At 46.1% G+C, this 17,584-nt stretch overlaps 1 pseudogene; it reads right to left on the minus strand.

Annotated features, from left to right (window-relative positions):
- Window positions 1-269: 269 nt before the first annotated feature.
- On the minus strand, window positions 270-8,796 carry LOC131914613 (small ribosomal subunit protein uS5-like; annotated as a pseudogene).
- Window positions 8,797-17,584: the final 8,788 nt, after the last annotated feature.

A 17,584-nucleotide genomic window follows, 5' to 3' on the forward strand; every position in this document is an offset into this window, starting at 1 on the left:
GAGGCTGGTGGACCCCCTAGAACTGGAGTTACAGACAATTGCGAGCCACAGTGAGGATGCTGGGAACTGCACCTGGGGCCTCAGTCTCAGAAAGTTCTCCTTCCTTCCTTCCTTTCTTCCTTTCTTCCTTCCTTCCTTCCTTCCTTCCTCCCTCCCTCCCTCCTTCCCTCCTTCTCTCTCTCTCTCTCTCTCTCTCTCTCTCTCTCTCTCTCTCTCTCTCTGTGTCTCTCAACAAACTTAATTCACTCTATTTTTCTTGAATAAAAACCCTATGTGGTGGCCACAGCTGGAGCCTGGGTCCTCTGAACAGAGACTCTAGCGAGAGTTTTCACAAGATGGTCAGTGAATTCCTGATAAGGAGACTTGGTGAACACAGTCTCTTTCCAGAAGTCGGGGGTCAGGTAGCTGTAGGTCTTGGAGATGGCATGAAAGGTGTTCTTGGCAAAGGTGCCCAGGGTGGCAGTGCAGCCCTGGCTGATGTGCAGCAGTCATCAGTACTGGCCTTCATCAGTAGCTTCTTGAACACAGGAGCAGAGATGATGCCAGTGTCTCTGGGGGCAGGGATGAGACACACCAACACAGAGCCACAGCGGCCTGTCACCTTGCAAGGAACAGTGTAGGGCTTGCCATTCTTGTGTAATGCCCACGTGTGAACCCCCAACAAGACCACCAAGGAGCCAACTTCCAATGCAAGAACAATAGGTTTCGTTTATTCCGGCCTAGGCAGGGACCTCCCCAACACTATGTTTCAGCAGGTGAAAGAGGGAAGGCCCCGAGCACTCACTTTAAGGGGTTTGTATAGGAAAGGTTTACATGCAGAGGGTTACATATCTCAGGATCAGACAAGGGGGTTAGGGGTGAGGTCGTTCTTTGAAGTTACTGGCTGAACTATAAGCATGAGGTTACTAATGGCTAACAGGATTCAGGGTATCTATAGAGACATAATTTTTTTACTCTCTATGTCCTGCTTTTGCTGAACCCAGGATATGTACATTCAAATTTATTGTTCCAGTCCTACTCTCCCCTGAGTTCAGCTTCTGGTCAGCTGAGCCCATTAGTTCCCATTTCTTATTTTGCCAAGTCCAGGATACATAGATTTATTGTTTCAACATTATCTTCCCATGAGTTCAACTTCTGGTCAGTTCTAAAACTGCTGGTCAGCAAATACCTTTAGAGGAGGCAGGAAGGGGAAGGAACGTCTCTCAAGATGGCTACTAATTTTTCCCTTTCACTTTTCCCCCAGCAGCCTCTCCTAACAGGCACAATGGAAAGCTTGACCGAGTTGATGGCCCCTCGGCTGGCAGTGGCTACCTCATTGGAGCACTTAACACCAAGATCAACATGACCATTGTAATTCCCAATAGTGACAAAAGCCTTGAACCTGGTCCGCTGGCCATCCCAAGTCTGCTTCTGCCCTGGCATGATCTTTAGAAGCTCATCCTTTAGGGATGAGCCTGCCGAGGACAATTTTAAGAGCCATATTGCCTGCCTGAGTTAAGTTTCTGTTGTCCAGTACTGAGCCACTAACCAGAAACTTTTGACATGCCTGGACAAATCCTGAGTTATTAGAAAATAACTTAACATTTCTTTATCTTTCTGCTACAGTGACCATTAGTAACAGTGTTTTGTGGTTGGGTTGCTTGGTTGGGTTGCTTGGCAACTCAACAGTCCCCTGATCTTTTCCCAAAGAAAATTTCCTGGTCTGCTTACTATAAACCCCACCTGAGAAAAAGAAAATTTTACAGCTTGATCAGAATACTGTCTTGTGGTCAATTCTTTGTGTCTCTTGTCCCTTTTATTCGCCATTCCCCCTTCTAGGGTCTCTGCTGAAGATCCTGCTGGCCGGGACATGAGCCCAGGGAAAAGTCCATAATCTCAGATTCCTTAGTGGGCAGGGAGAACAAGCAGATCTCTAGGGACTTGATTTTCATTTCCTTGACCAGACAGCCCAGCTTGGTAACAGGGGTTCAGTCCTTGTCTTCGACTTTACCTCCAGGAGCTCCATGGCCTTGATCAGGACTATGGCCCTAAGACTCTGCTGGCCTTCTCTTGGGTCTTCCTGCTACACAGCGTCACCCGCTATTTGTTTTTTTCTTTCAGAAGAGGCCAGAAAGTTTCTTAAATGCCCACCATGAGCCTGTGGCTGCACTGACTGCTGAGTATTCAGAGAAAGCAGAACTTCATTTGGTTTCCACGGTCCCTCCTAAACTCATCCCAGCACCTTCCGGAGCCAGGTGGGTACCCAGAAGAGAAAGCAGAAGTCAGGGATACCCCCAGAAACTTCTGCCTGAGACAAGGAAGGCAAGGGCTTTACAAAGTTAGCAAGTTCTGAACCATCAAATGCATGCAAGGTCAGGTGCCTAGTCTTGCTTGTCTGTGTTTCTTGTCACATATCAACTCCTGTGACCTCCTAGGCACAAAATATTTGGGTTGAGAAACTATTATACACGATGGTGCCGAGGATTGTTTAGACAGACAGCAGCAACGGTAGAACCAGTGTAATCGAGACATGTTAGAACATGGCTGTAACCATCGTCAGTCATTTCTAGGCCCCTGAGGCTGTGTCTTTGGCTCTCTCCTCTCTGTAGAGTCTCTAGCATTAAAGAGAATCAACACAGAGTGAGGATGTTAACCTAATTTGGGTTGGGAGATGCTAGGGGGCTAAGAAGGAGTTTTCTTTTGGGTTAGAATTCATTCTTTCTCTTCCAGATAACAACAAACCTAGAAGCTTGGTAGGATCCCCCTTAAGTGAGAGACAGCTAGCTGAACTAGACTGTAGACGATGCTTAGACAACAGGACGTAGAACAGAACACTGCTCACCTGTGGGCAGAGCTGACATTTTTTTCTATAAAGTTAAACTTCGAATAGTGTTCTGAAATAGTACTGGGTAGCATTCGATGAGTACAGAGACTCAGGCTTACAAGATGGAAAAGTTATTGATATTTGTTTCACAAAAATGTATACTTCACGCTTGAAAATAGCTAAGATGGTAAATTCTATATTTTTATCACACTAAAAAGAGTTTAAATATAATAGTATTAGACAACTTCAGATCCCGTAAGAGGGATGCATGTATGTGCACACAGCCCCGCTCTGCTGACTACTCCCTCCCATGAGCTCACAGTAGAAGAAACCATCAGTAAATGGCTGAGCACTTCAGGGATGTTGAACTGACATCTTTTGAAAGTAAATAGTCTTAGCTCTGGGGAGATGGGAAATTGCTTGCCCACAAGCAGGGAGACCTAAGTTCAAACCCTAGAATCCATACAAAAATGATCTGAATGGTGGCATACTTATAATCCCAGTGCCATGAGGCGAGACAAGAGGCTTCTGGGCTTGCTGGTCAGACATTCTAACCTAATTAGGGAACACCAGGCCAAGGAGCAACCCAATCTCCAAGGAGAAATGTTCCTGGAGTGCTCTTCGGGTTGTCTTCCAGCCTCCACATGCACCCACATATATGCACATGCCCCCACATATATGCACATGCACTCACATGCATAAAGATCAAACACTATCTAATGCCCCTGAAGTTTTGAACATGCAGTAAATTCAGCAAGTAAATACTGTAGGAAAACCCTTGGTAGGACTTCTTCCCACTGCCACGTGTGGCTCCAATGCGCTTGTTTGTTTCTCCTAGTCCAGCACATGACAGAAGCTTGTGAAATAATGCAGCAGTAAGACCCAAAGCCGTGTTTCCAGATTGGGATAAACGTCTTGGTTGCATTCTTCTGTCTGAAGGCTGTTGATATCATCCCATCACTGGAAGTCACTGCTCAGAGGAGAAAGAGGCTGGAGTCCTACCTGAGCATCTTCCCACTGAACCCCGTTCAGATGAAGTAGAGGCTTTCCCCCTGAATACTGGTGGGAACGTGGAAACAATTCATTAATTCAAGCCTAGGCTCGGTGCTAACCACTGTGGACAGTGAATAAAATGTGGAACTTAGAAGGCAGTTGTCTGGGCTTTCATTTAGTTTTAGAAAGACTAAACTCAGGTGTCTAACTGGATGATTTAGGCTGATTGTTTAAAATTCCAAATCAAGACTGTTGATGGGGCTGGAGAGATGACTCCACAGTTAAGGGCACGGGCTATTGTTTCAGAGGACCCGGGTTCAAGTCCCAGGACCCACATGCCCAATCACAATCATCTGTAACCCCAGTCCTGGGGATTCTGATGACTTCTTCTGGTCTCCAAAGATACCACACTGCAAACTCATGGTGTACAGACAGATATGCAGTCTGAACATCCATACATATAAAAATAAACAAATTTTTTTTAAAGATGGAATCACTGAGCTGGGTGTGAGGGATGTACTGATGATTTCAGCATTCAGGAAAGTCAGCCGAGAAGAGTAGGGGCTGGAGGCCACCTTCAGCTGGGAAGCAAGACCCTGCCTCAGGAGAATCAAAGTACAGAGCCCTTCCAACACAATCCCCCAAAGCCAAGAGCCGAGATCCACTTGTTTGACATTTTTTGACAGCCCTCTGCTAGTAGCTGGGTCATATGGGCAAGAAATGTTCACAATAACACCATCAGCAAGTGGCTCTATCTGGGAGGTCACAGATACAGGCAAACATTCTCCTCCTCGGTGATAGTGTGAAGTCCCACACTCCCCAGGCAAGTACAATTTCAAGGAAGAAAAGATACATTGATGGATGTTAAGAAACACTTAAAATCGCTCAAAGAGGGAAATAAAAGCATTGTGAGGATAAGGCAGGAGAAAAGAAAGTCCTAGGGGTTCATGCTTAGACCCTAAAGGTTCATAGCCTTTAACCTCCTCTGATATATTAAAGAAGGCCTTGTTGAGGAAGATGAAGAGGATGACAGAGAGAGTCACGGCCTGAGGCGAGCCCAGGGAAGTATCTAGCCTTATTTCCTGATTCTCCTGGGTCCAATGATGACTAGATAGCAACATTTCCATTTCCAGGCCTATTGCTTATGCTCACAAGAGCTTCTGGACTGTTGGTTCTTTATATTCCTGGCCCCTTCTCCCAAGAGCCCCACCTACATTCCCAATGACATCCACACTGTGAACTCAATTCCCCAGGCTCACGGGAGTCAGCTCCTCACCTTGCCCGGTACAGCATAAGGCTTGTTCCTAGCAGTAAGAGCTGTTGTTAAAGTTGCCAGGCATTTGAACCCTTTGTCTTGGGTTTTTAATTTGTGCTGCGTGTACCCAGCACCCAACAACGAGGGCATCTGTTACCAATCTATTTTTAGCAACAAATGCCAGCCACATCATCATGCACAAAGGGAGTATTGAGAGAGAAACATTTGGTCACTTGCAGATACATGGCAGCCTAAAACAAGGAGCTTTGTCCAATGCTCGGACCCTAGGTGACGCAGGGGAGGAGCATCTGTGGACGCAGAAGGAAGGGCAGAGAGAGAGAGAACAGTGTAACTTCCCTTCTTGCTTCTGCTTTGTTACTCCTGGGAAACGGATATATCTTGTACATCTCCTACAAAGTCGGGCTACGTGTCAGGGAGAGAAGACCAAAGTGATTCTAGAAAGACATTCAGGGGACATGGATGGGGTACAGAGTCAGACACACATGCTTGGGCTTGGCTTTGGTCAAGGATCTGCCCAGCCAGCAATCTCAGACCGAGTTAAGTGACTATAAGGTTTTGGCTGCACAGCTCTGAGCACCCCAGGAATCTTGTCTTCCACCAGCGCAAGCAGAGCAAAATCACTTAGGGTAGTTACTGGGGTTCTTGGGGGTTTTCCAACCAGAATGGGCTGTGTATAGAACACCCAGCCTGTCTCGGAATTCAGGACCAACTCTGGCCTCTGAAGATATGTGGATCTTTTAAGGTGTTTTTAATTAGCTACTGACATTGAAAACCCCAAATATTTTTCATAAACTTCCAAGTTTCTAGCTATTCCTGAAATTCAGAAAATGACAACTACATGCATGCCCATCGTTCCCTCACAACACCTGTCAGATGCCCCTCTCTGGGCCCTCTGACAAGTGGGCAGGCACAGGAGAAGCAAGGGAGGACCCTAAGGTGAGGAAATCCTGAGAGAGAGAGAGAGAGAGAGAGAGAGAGAGAGAGAGAGAGAGAGAGAGAGAGAGCTGCACCCCAGCTTGGGTAATGCTGTGAACAGCAACAAAGGGGACAGAGAAGCCGAAGCCTCGTCACGTGTCTTGTTGGCTGGAATCGGGTGGATGGGGAGAGAAGAACACCCCTCCAGTCTCCCACGGCATTTCTTTGTTTCGGGAGCTTCACAACCAGCCAGCCACACTAGAATCTCAAAGGCAGTTGAAGAAACAAAACTCCCATGTACCCCTGCAGCCAAACTCCTCATGGACCCCAAGCCAGATGGGGGATCTTAGCCTTGGCCAGGAATTTACAAGGTAGTGTCACTTGGAGGTTTTAAAGTTTTTTTACTCCAGCCAATTAAAATATCTGGAGTTGGAGCAACAAACCAGAGACATGGGTGAGGTTCAAATGCAATCCCAGTGGAACCAAGGCAGAGTCTCCACCCAGTGGAAGGCCTAGCACTCACTAGGGCAGGACCTCTCAAACTTGACCTTGCCCCCAACTCAGCTTGGAATCTAGGTACACATACAAGCTCCTGAAAGGCTGCATTGCCACGAGGCTAAGATGGGGACCGGGGAGAGTTCAGTCCCAGAGCATGCATGCTCAAGGCATCAGGCTTGGTCCCTAGCATAGCAAGAAATCAGCCCGTTGAAATCAGGGGAGCCGTCAGGATCCTGCCCACACTCGAAATGACAAAGCTTCAGCCACCATCTTGCCATTCTCTTGCCAAGTTTGTCAGTAGGAGTGATGTATCAAGTCTGCCTGCAACCTCTATGTCTTCAAATAGCACGGGCAGGGATGGCAAGATGCCCAGAGGGTAAAAGCACTGGCCATCAATGCCATCTGAGTTCAATTGCCGGAACCCATAGTAGAAGAAGAGAATGGACTTTCCATAGCTGTCCTCTGATCTCCACATGCCTGCCTCTCACACACACATCACATACACACACATCACACACACATACAAACAAACAAATAAATAGTGAGAGCAAGAATTATCAATCAAAATAAACCATGGATGACAGAGGGACGGGCATGCTGGAGCATGCCTTTAATCCCACCACTTCAAGGCAGAGGCAAGTGGATCTCTGAGAGTTACAAGTCTACCAGAGCTATACAGTGAGACTCTGTCTCAATAATCATAATAACAGTAACTAATAATAATAGTTAAAGTGGACTCCATGATGGAGCTTCCATATGTTCGTGATCTATCATGAGGTGAAACTCTCAGGCAACAGAATTCTTTGAGAGTCACCCACACTCCTGTGAGTAAGCTCATTACACTCATTGGTTTATGCCAGACCTGGGTAGAAGAACCCTTCTGGTGTCGGTGGTGTAAATGGGGTGAACAGACAGTTGTTCACATCTTCTCAAGAAAAGTTGTCATAGCAGGAGGCCTGCTGAAAGGTTGACCATCGTGGGTGAGGGCATAAGGAAACAAAGTCCACCTTGTGGAGGTCTGGACATGGAGGGTCAGGATGGGGCTGGAGCCAAGATCAACCGTTCAAAGCCACGTAGGCCTCACCTCTGAATAGCCCACTTATCTGTGACTGTAGATTAGGCTACCTGTGGCACTAGAGACCTCGCAATCCAAACACACCCCCAACGCCTCTGAACGCTGTGCCGAGCATTCCTGCTCTGAGCTGCTACACGGTGCTTGTATTAACTTCCTTAACCTCCACAGGGCCCCTCCTTGCCATGACTGATGCAGATCATTTTCAGTTTAGGGAAGAGGAAGATGCCGAGGCTGCACAGTCCAGTCCGTCAATGCAGAAAAGCTGTTTAAATGCCGCATGCATGCTGGGGAGCACGGTGCTCCTGTCTCTCTGGAGCTGAAGTCTCCATTGGCCTTGCTGTACAGACTGAGCTCGTGGGAGAGGAAATGAGTGACGGACACAAAGTCACAGCCAAGGTTCTTGGCACATTGCAGACACTCATCATGCCCTCTGGCCCTCTTCTCTCATCAGTCTTACCTTCGCCATGAGCATCCGGTACGAGCTTCAGATGAGCGCTTTGCTGGGTATATCAACTGAAACCTCAATAACAAAGTACTGTCTTAATAGGGCAAACCATAAATACTGACTCTTTGTTTCTGGAGGCTGGGAAGTCCTCCATCAGGGTGCCAGCATGGTCCAGGGCTTGGTGAAAGTAATTAATAGATGATTTTCTCCTTCCTTTCTACCTCCTTTCCTTCCTCTCTTCCTCCCTCCCTCCCCCTCCCTTCCTTCCTCTCTTCCAAATATTTTCTTGCTTTTTTATCCTGAAGTATTTAAATTAAAAAAGAATTGCAATAGCAATACAAATAATTCCTGTGCACTATTTATCAAGGTTTGTTTGTTTTTTGAGACAACATTTCACTGTGTAGTCTTAGATGGCCTGGAACCCATTGTGTAGACCAGACTGGCCTTGAACTCACAGAGATCCATCTGTCTCTGGCCTCTAGAGTGTTGGGATTAAAGCTGTGCGCCACCATGCCTGGCCTGAAGACGCATTCTTTAGGTGCTTAAAGCCAGCATCTTGGGGAGACCCCGGACATCGTAGTGGCTTCTTAGGAGTTCTTAGGAGTGACTTCATATGGAGCTGCCATCCTGCATGTCTGTGTCTCCATCTGAGGGACTATAATGTCCCACCTCAGCCCCAGGCACAGTGCTCAGCATATGAGGCGTGGTTAATGATGTGGGGAATTTGGTATTGGAACATGAGAAACAGTTTATTATAACTCAAGCTATTTACCTCTCCTGATTATGACCATGGTGTCTTTGTTTTTTTAGTGCGTATGGGTATTTTGCTCGCATGTCTGTGTATTCTTTGCATGTCTGCTTCCCACAGAGGCAAGAAAGGGGTGGCAGATGCCGTGGAACTGGATTTACAGGTGGTTGTGACCCACCAGAGGTGGGTGCTGAGGCCTCTGGAGGAGTAGTAAGTGCCCTCCAGGTGTTATTTTAAAAGACAGTTCATGTGGCACATTTAACTCAGCTGTTCCTTAGGTGCTGGCCGTGTTTTCATTTGTGTTGTTAGTTTCCAGCTGCTTCTTCCATCAGCCGTATTCACTGGGTCTTCACCATACAGGAGAAATGAGAAAGATAATAACCTGCTGGTTAATCACATCTAAGAAATGAGGTAAACTTTGACTACAATATGACTATAATAGGGCAGTGGTTCTCACCCTTCCTGAAGCTGCGACCCTTTAATACAGTTCCTCGTGGTGTGCTGAGCCCAACCATAACATTATTTTCATTGCTACTTCATAACTTTAATTTTGCTACTCTTATGAATCATAACAGTAGCAAAATTGCTGGTGGTCTTAGGCAATCCCTGTGAAAGGGTCAGGTGACCCCCAAAGGGGTCATGACCCAAAGGTTGAGAACCACTGCAATAGGGTTACTAGTCATTTGTAAGATTAGTCAAGATGATGTCACCCCAAGAGCCAGATGAGGATATTTGCATTTAAGAGGTTTCTCAGGTGGGAGAAACAAATGCAGTAGACCCTGGACATCCACAAAAATGGACCCTGAGATCATTACAAAGTCTTCATTCTAGAATTTCCTAAGCATCCTTATCTGGGGCCAGGCTTTCCTGTGCACAGCCACACACTCCAGGTCCACAGTCTGTCCATGACACTCATCTCTCACCAGGCACTTCCTGCCAGGTGGTTCCTGCCAGGCTCCCCAGGACCAAAGTGTCTATTTTCCTTCATTCTAGCTTCATGCTCTTCATCATTCAAATACGAGACCCCCTAAGTGAGTGATTATGATGCAAAGACACTGTTAAGTCCAAAGGAAACTCCAGTTCCCCAAACTCACAAAGGCAGTACAAATATCCAAGAATGAGCTCAACCTGGACTACAGGAAGATTTCTGGCAGTTAGATAAAAGCCAACGTTCCTCAGGAATTTGTGAAGCTGGTTCCCCTCTACCAAAAGAACTATTCCCTTTATATTTGCAGAAGGGACATATGGCTACCTGTGGTGCCATGCCCCTTCTGTATCACAAGTACCTGTTCTGCATTTCAAAGTCTATGCTAGCGTCCTAGCCTTCTCACTTACTCCCCTACCCTAAATGGGCTTCCCTCCCCAGCTACTCATTCTCCTCATGCCCCTGCTATTTCAGTTGTGTGCTCTTTCTGTTCCTGCTTCTCTACTCTTCTCTAGTCTCCATTCCCTGCTGTGCTCCCCTCTCTCACAGAGAGCCCTGCCATGTTCAGTCTGCTGGCCATGTTCAGTCTACCTCTTTCTTTCTCTGCTCTGGACTCTACCAGTGCCTCTGGCTCCCTCCTCTCTCTCTCTCTCTCTCTCTCTCTCTCTCTCTCTCTCTCTCTCTCTCTCTCTCTCTCGTCTACAATAAGAACCTTCCCCTTAACCATGCCATGGAGCAGTCATGTCATCAGTTTATGCAGACATGGGTTGCCAGGATACTAGGAAGAAGATTTTAAAAATGCAGAAACTCAGCCACACCAATCACTTCTCTCTGTAGCAGAGACCACTCGCTGAGGGTTAGTGAGGGTTACTACACGGCATCACGCTGGAGTCTCTGCAGCAATGAAGACTAGCAAGAGAGTCAGATGTTTCAGCATGAGGCTGGTAAGCAGAGTGATAGACCCAAGACCACTATGGCAGGCACCATTCCTCACCTCCGCACCATTCCACCACACCATATGCCACCAACTCACAGGGTTTCCTTACCACTATCTCTCAGGCAAGGTCGTGGCAACTGTTTGTGGGTTTCCATTTAAAGCAGAGATAGGTAATAAAAACATTGGGAAGAAAAACTTTTGTATCCATATATGGTTGCATTTCAATGAAATCAATAACGTAATACAATTATCTCAAAATATCTGGAAAAAGCTGCTTAAATATACCAAAAAAAAAAAAAAAGTTAGCTAGCATCATGGTTGATCACAATAAATAATTCAGTGTACAAAGCTCATAGCTGAAAAACTTTTAATAAATCTTAAGGAAGTCTTAATACATGAACACCAACCTCTACAAGCACACATCCAGCCACAATTTTTAATGTTACAAGTTTGCTTGTGAATAACAATAACAGTATCCAACATTTATTAAATCAAATTGTATGCCCTGTCTTAAACCTGTATGCCAACTCCAGCTCAGGTGCACTATGACCAACATCTCACAGTGCCCAAAGAAGGAAGCAGAGAGCCAGAGGACAGAGCCAGTTCATTGAAAGATTACTCAATAAATCCGTGTGATATGCTCTGGAGAAAGGCTAGGTCTTTTGGCTCCTGCATGCTGATGCAATCCTGACCTTGCTCTGGTAACATCACAACTGGGCCAAGTATGATAAGGAATGGACTTTGCAAATAAGCTCGTATGACCCTTTGTATAAATAAATATGTGGTTAGACCATTTGGAAAAAGAACAGTAAACGTAATGGAGGGAAGATGGTTGGGCAGTTTTGGTTTTCTTTTCAACAAAGCTGACTATACCTTTTTCAAGATACCCCAGTAACTTACTTCTTCGATATTTAGACAAATAAGCTGTAAGCTTTCTTCTACACAAAATGCTACATATGGATGTTTGTAGCATTTCTATTCATAATTACCCAAACTCAGGAGCAACCAGGATATCCTTCAGTAGTGTGAACAGACAAACAATGGTACATCCATACAGTGGAATAGTATTCAATAATAAAAAGCAGTGAACTGCCAAACCACAAGACACGGAGCAAACTCAATTGGATATTGCCATATGAAAGAAGCCAGCCTAGGAAACCTGCATACTGTGGGGCTCCAGCTATAGGGTATCCTAGAAAAAGTAAAACTGTGAAGCAAAAAGATCCAAGTCTGTGATTAGGAAGGGATGGATAGGTGGAATACAGGAAGTTGTAGGCAGTCAAACTGCTGTGCCTGATGAAGTGTCTAAACCCATAGACTATGCAGCACCTAGAGTGAACCTGAATATGAACTACAGCCTTGGGCAATAGTGGAGGGCAGTGTCAAAGGAGGTATAACAAAGGCACCACCCTGGTAAGGGATGCTGATAATCCGGGCATCTGTCAGGAGTGGATTTTGATATCTAAGACCTTACTTTGTGTTAAACTATTATGAACTCAAAAAATAAAGTTTATTAGTTTTAAGAAAACTGAAAGAAAGAATCAGATAAGCATGTGGGATGGTGATGAGGCAATGGTAGCCCTGAATCCATAGGAGAAAGGCACATTAGTGTGTCCTTGGCCTTGAGTTTGGCCTACAGTATACAGATGCACAGAAGTTGTTCTTTTTCATCTACTGACTTTCGTCCTTTCCTGTCCCATTCACACCATACAGAATCTTTTTTTTTTTTTAATGACTGTGAGTGTTTTGTCTCCATGTATGACATGCACCACGTGTATGCCTCGAAAGTCATATAAAAATATCAGATCAGGGCTGTAAAGATAAATGACTCAGAGGTTGAGTGTACTGGCTGCTCTTTCAGAGGACCTGGGTTCAATTCCCCACACCCAGTGGTTCACAAGTGTCTGTAACTCCAGGGGATATGACACCCTCATATAGACATACATACAGGGAAAACACTAATGCACATGAAATAAAAAAAGAGTCATTAATTTTTTTTTTTAAATATCAGATCATTTAGATCTAGAGTTATGGATGGTTGTGGAGCACCGTGTGGGTGCTTGGAACCAAACCCAAGTCCTCTGCTCTTAATCACTGAGTCATCTCCCCAGCCCTTCCCACAAAAATCTTGTACTGTAATTTTGGCTCAGGGAAAATGGGTAGATTTTTCGTTACTGAAAGACATGTCTAGAAAGTGACAAAGCCCAGGATGAGTGTCTTTGTGCTGACTCTTTCCAGGTGTCCTCTTGACTGCTGAGGAGGTGGAGATGCCAACTAAAGGAAAGGTTCCCTTCCAGAACATACCACATTCCAGGCATACGTGGTAGTACAGGGTTCCCAGCAGGCAGTGGGCCTCAGTGGGCAGAGGGAAAGCACAGACCACGTTAGCCGCATCAGCATTTCCCTCCTTCACTATTACAAGAAAACAACGGGCTGTGGGCGGGGACTGTGAAGGACCAGAGGACTATAGTATTGCTGCAGAGTGCCTTCTGGGAATTTCTCATCCCAGGGTGTCAGGCCATTTGCAATGCAGGAGCAGAGGCAGACTTTTCTGGGAGTCACCCTTTCTTTGATGAAGAGGCGGAAAGCCCTGTAGCTCTGAAGCCATGCCAGAGAAGGTTGCCTCACCACTGGTAACAATGCAGGGTGCGGCAGACACTCCCAAGACTGGCCAAGAGCTCACTGCAGCCACCACCTCTGTTTACTCATGGGAGGCAGAGGCAGTGAGAAAATGCAGGAGGCAGAGGAAGAAGCAAAACTCAGCATAGACAGCTGGATGCTTCAGGACTTCTTCAGGACCCCTAGAGAGTGAACCTCTGAATAAATATATGGGTACACCCAGTGCTGGTGTCTCTCACACCTACATCTTGTGCAACCTCACAAGATGACAAGCACGTCACTCATCATGGGTCACTCTTGGTGAATCTGAGCTATCACCTTATCAGCTGGGTTTTTAACAGTCTTTCCACCACACAGGACACCAGGTTGTTCTGTGGATAATATCATTCTAATAAGACTAGAAGAAGAGGAAGTAGCAAGCTTTCTTAGGAACTTGATAGTACATGTGTGTAGCAGAAGATGAAAGAGAAGACTGAAGACAGCCTCTCCCTAACTCCACAAAGTTCTTTTAGTGCAATGGTCTGGCCTCCAGTGGGTAGATCTCTAAAGTAGATGCTTCAAAGTCAAGGATAAAGTGGTGAATTCTGGGGCTTTAAATGCTAGGAAAGAGGTACACAGCTTCATGGGCCTCTTTAGAATTTGGAGATAACACTAACATTTACCATGTGAATCAAAGGGCAAGAAGGGCCTTCCACCAGGTCAAAGGTGTAGCAAAAACCAGTTTGACCCATGTTCCTGAAAAACTAGGCGATCCGATTGTGTCAAAGTCTGTGTGACAGGTTACGTGCCCTGTGGCAAGGACTCTCAGTCATGATGGCACATCTGAGACCATTATATCTGGGACCTTCACAATGCAATGCTGGCGCCCCAGAGGCTCTATTCACTGGCTGAGAACAATCACCCTCTGGAGACCAGCCATTGCCCAAGCCGAGTGTCCAGTAGTGTCACCTGAAGGACTTGTTAAACTAGATCTCTGGGGCTGGTAAGATGGCTCAGTGGTAGAGGTACTGCCAGAGCCTTCAACCCAAGTTCATTCCTTGAATCCCACTTAAAGGTGATAGGATCGAACACACTTCACAAAGTCATCCTCTGACCTCCGTACTGTGCTGTGGCACAAACACTCATGCAGCATGTGCACACAGTAGTAGTAATAGTAATAAATGAAAATAAGAAAAACAGACTTCTAAGGCCTACTCTAGAGTTTTTAAATCAATAGGTCTATGACATGAGAAGTCTCTTGACTAGCTTTTTGAGCAAATGCTCTGATAATACCGATTCCAGTGGGGAGGAAACCACACCTTTGGAGTCTCTGATGTTGACCCCATTGAGGCCCCGGAAGAGAACCTGGTGGTGTTCTCTCCACCTCAGCTATTCAACTGTCCGAACTGATGGCCACACCCTTTTCCATCGGAAATGAACACATTTTGAATAAATGTCCTCTAATCAGCAAAAGGCAAGGCCTGCCTTGCACTCAGGGCTGAGTGGGCCAAGGAGCATAAACTGCAGAGGCTGAGGCTTGTGTCTGGACGCCAAGAGGAGGAGCAGCAGGGACTGACAGTCGTGGCTTCCAGGCCACGGGGACGAAAACAGAAGGAGAGGGCTGTGCTTGCTCTGGTACCATCCTGCAGCTCCGGGAAGCCAACGCTGGCCCCATGCTGCCACCCACTGTCGTCCAGAGGAGGCCACTGGGTCAAGCACCAGGTGTTTGGGCCAGCCTGGTGACCTTGGATTTAGTGGTCAGCACCGGCTCAGTTGGCTCAGGTGGACACACCCCAGCAGTTCACTCTCACCTTCCTTTCTGGAGACAGGGTCTCACCGTCGAGCCTGGTCTGGAATTTCTATATAGCCAAGGCTGATCTTAAGCTCTTCTTGTCTCTGCCTCCCAAGTTCTGGGATTATAGGCATGTGCCACAATACCTGGTAACCCCAGCTTTTCTTTTCTGGACCAAGACAGTGGTTACAGGTATTTTTTTTTAATAACTACACATACTTTTCTGTGTGTGTATACACACACACACATACACACACACACACACACATTAGTATGGATATATAAATTGAAAATTAATGAAGAAAGCTATTAGATCAACAGGAAAACACAGATTTATGAGAATATATTAAAGCAGTAGTGGAGAAATTAAGTAGGCATTCTTTTTAAAAAATTGTACATTTGTGTGTGTCTTCATGTATACATACATGTGTGGGGTACCCATGAAAGCCAGAAGAAGATGTTGAATCTCCTATAGATAAAGGCAGTTGTAAGCAGTCTGATGTGTGTGCTATGAACCAGCTCAGGTCCTCTGCAAAAGCAGCAAGTGCTCTTAACTGTTGAGCCATCTCTCCAGCCCCTAAATAGGCATTCTTGATTTGGAAATAAAATAAAATAAAATCTAGACTTTGAAGGAGATTTCAGCTCACAGCAGCCAGGTTTCTACACAAGACCTGCACAAAATCACGCCAGTCAAAATTCCACCATGAGCCAGGTAATGATGGCTCATGTCTTTAATCTCAGCATTTGGGGGGCAGAGGCAGTCGGATCTCTATGAGTTCAAGGCCAGCCTGATCTATAGAGCAAGTTCCAGGACAGCCACGGCTACACAGAGAAACCCTGTCTTCAAAAAGTCAAAAAACAAAAAATCCAGCATGGGTGAGGAGGAGGGCCTGAGATTCCAACCCCATCCCCTTGTCAGAGGAGCTACTGGCAGAGGAGAGCTGCTAAGGAAGGAAGAATCACTCTCCTTTGGGGATTGCTAACTGGGGAGGTTGTTAACAACTTTAAAAAGGGGATGTGAACTTGGGAGAGGATAAGAGTTGGAGGGAAGTAGTGGTGGGTGGATATGCTCAATATATATTGTGTAAATATATGAAACTTTTAAAGAATAAAATATTGACTATACTTTAAAAATCAACACTTATGCTAAGCCCTTGAATCTAACACTATAAATTTTCTCATTTAAGTTTTTAGCAAGGTCAATTTGCCTACTGTCAATCAAATTATTTAGCATTACTATGAAAGTTGTAATGAGTTGAAAAAAGTTGCCTCTTTTTCCCCCATAATTTGTCCTTCTTCCCTATCGCAATAAACACTGTCATCCCTTGAGCAAATAGCTAAGGAGTTGTGGTTTTGTTTCTTTTTTTACACATGGTCTCTTACTATGTAGCAGAAGGAAGACAGCAGAACTCCTGATCCAGCCCCCACTCCCCGCCCTCCCATCCCCCCACCCCAATCCTGGGTGTGACCCACCACCTCCGGTTTCTGCAGAGCTGGAGATCAACCCAGGGCTTCAGATGCTCTGGGCACGCACTGTACAGACTAAGCAACACGCCCAGCACAAGTCGTTCTTCGTTTTACTCCCTCTCTCATTCACTGTAACCACTGTCCTGTCTTTCTGCACCCACCACCACCTACATCCCCTGAATGTATCTATGTATTACAGTTTCCAGTGCCAGCAGCTGTGTCTGAGCAACTGTGGTCTCTTTTCTGGATTACAGCAAGACTCTTACGGCTTCAATTCATCACCCTATACAGTTTATTTAGCCTCCATAGTGATCATTATAAAAGGTGAGACAGACTGACCCTTCCAAAACTTGAGAGGCAGAGGCAGAGGCAGGAAGATCAGGAGCTTTGCTATGTAGGGGATTTGAGGCCAGCCTGGGGAAGCTCTGTCTAATTAAAAACATTGAATGAATAAATAAGTGTAGAGAGCCGTGCACGGCCGTGCCTCAAAGATGGCGCAGCGTCTGGCTTCTGCCTTCCCGATGGCAGGTGCTCCTTATTTGGCTAAGGCTAGGATCTGCCTTGTTTCTGCACACCTGGACCTAATCTGGCTTGCTTGCACGTGTCTGACCCTAGCGGCATTGTCCACGTGGCACCACGGGGTTGATTTGCCCAGTGGCTATAAAAGGGCGTGGGCTGGCTTTCTTGTGGGTGATTGTGAGTGTGACTGTGAGAGTGACTGTGTGGGTGACTGTGAGAGTGAGAGAGGAGAGTGAGAGAGTGAGAGTGAGAGAGTGAGAGTGAGAGTGAGAGTGAGAGTGAGAGTGAGAGTGAGAGTGAGAGTGAGAGTGAGAGTGAGAGTGAGAGTGAGAGAGAGAGAGAGAGAGAGAGAGAGAGAGAGAAGAAGAAAAGACTATCCCCGGGGTCAGAAGATTGTTCAAGGTTCCTGAATAAACTGCTTAGAGAAGAGTCTGGCGTCGCGTCATCCTTGCTGGTCGAGGCGGATGCGACAAATAAGAACAAGTAAAACCCATGAAATGTAAAATGGTTCATGACCCCCTTCTGCCTCTGCCTGCCTGAATCAGTACGGCACAGTACATGTCTCCTGTGTGTCCAGCCTGGGTGTCTTCCAC

This window comes from Peromyscus eremicus, chromosome 7, assembly GCF_949786415.1.
Source record: "Peromyscus eremicus chromosome 7, PerEre_H2_v1, whole genome shotgun sequence".
Taxonomy (NCBI): domain Eukaryota; kingdom Metazoa; phylum Chordata; class Mammalia; order Rodentia; family Cricetidae; genus Peromyscus; species Peromyscus eremicus.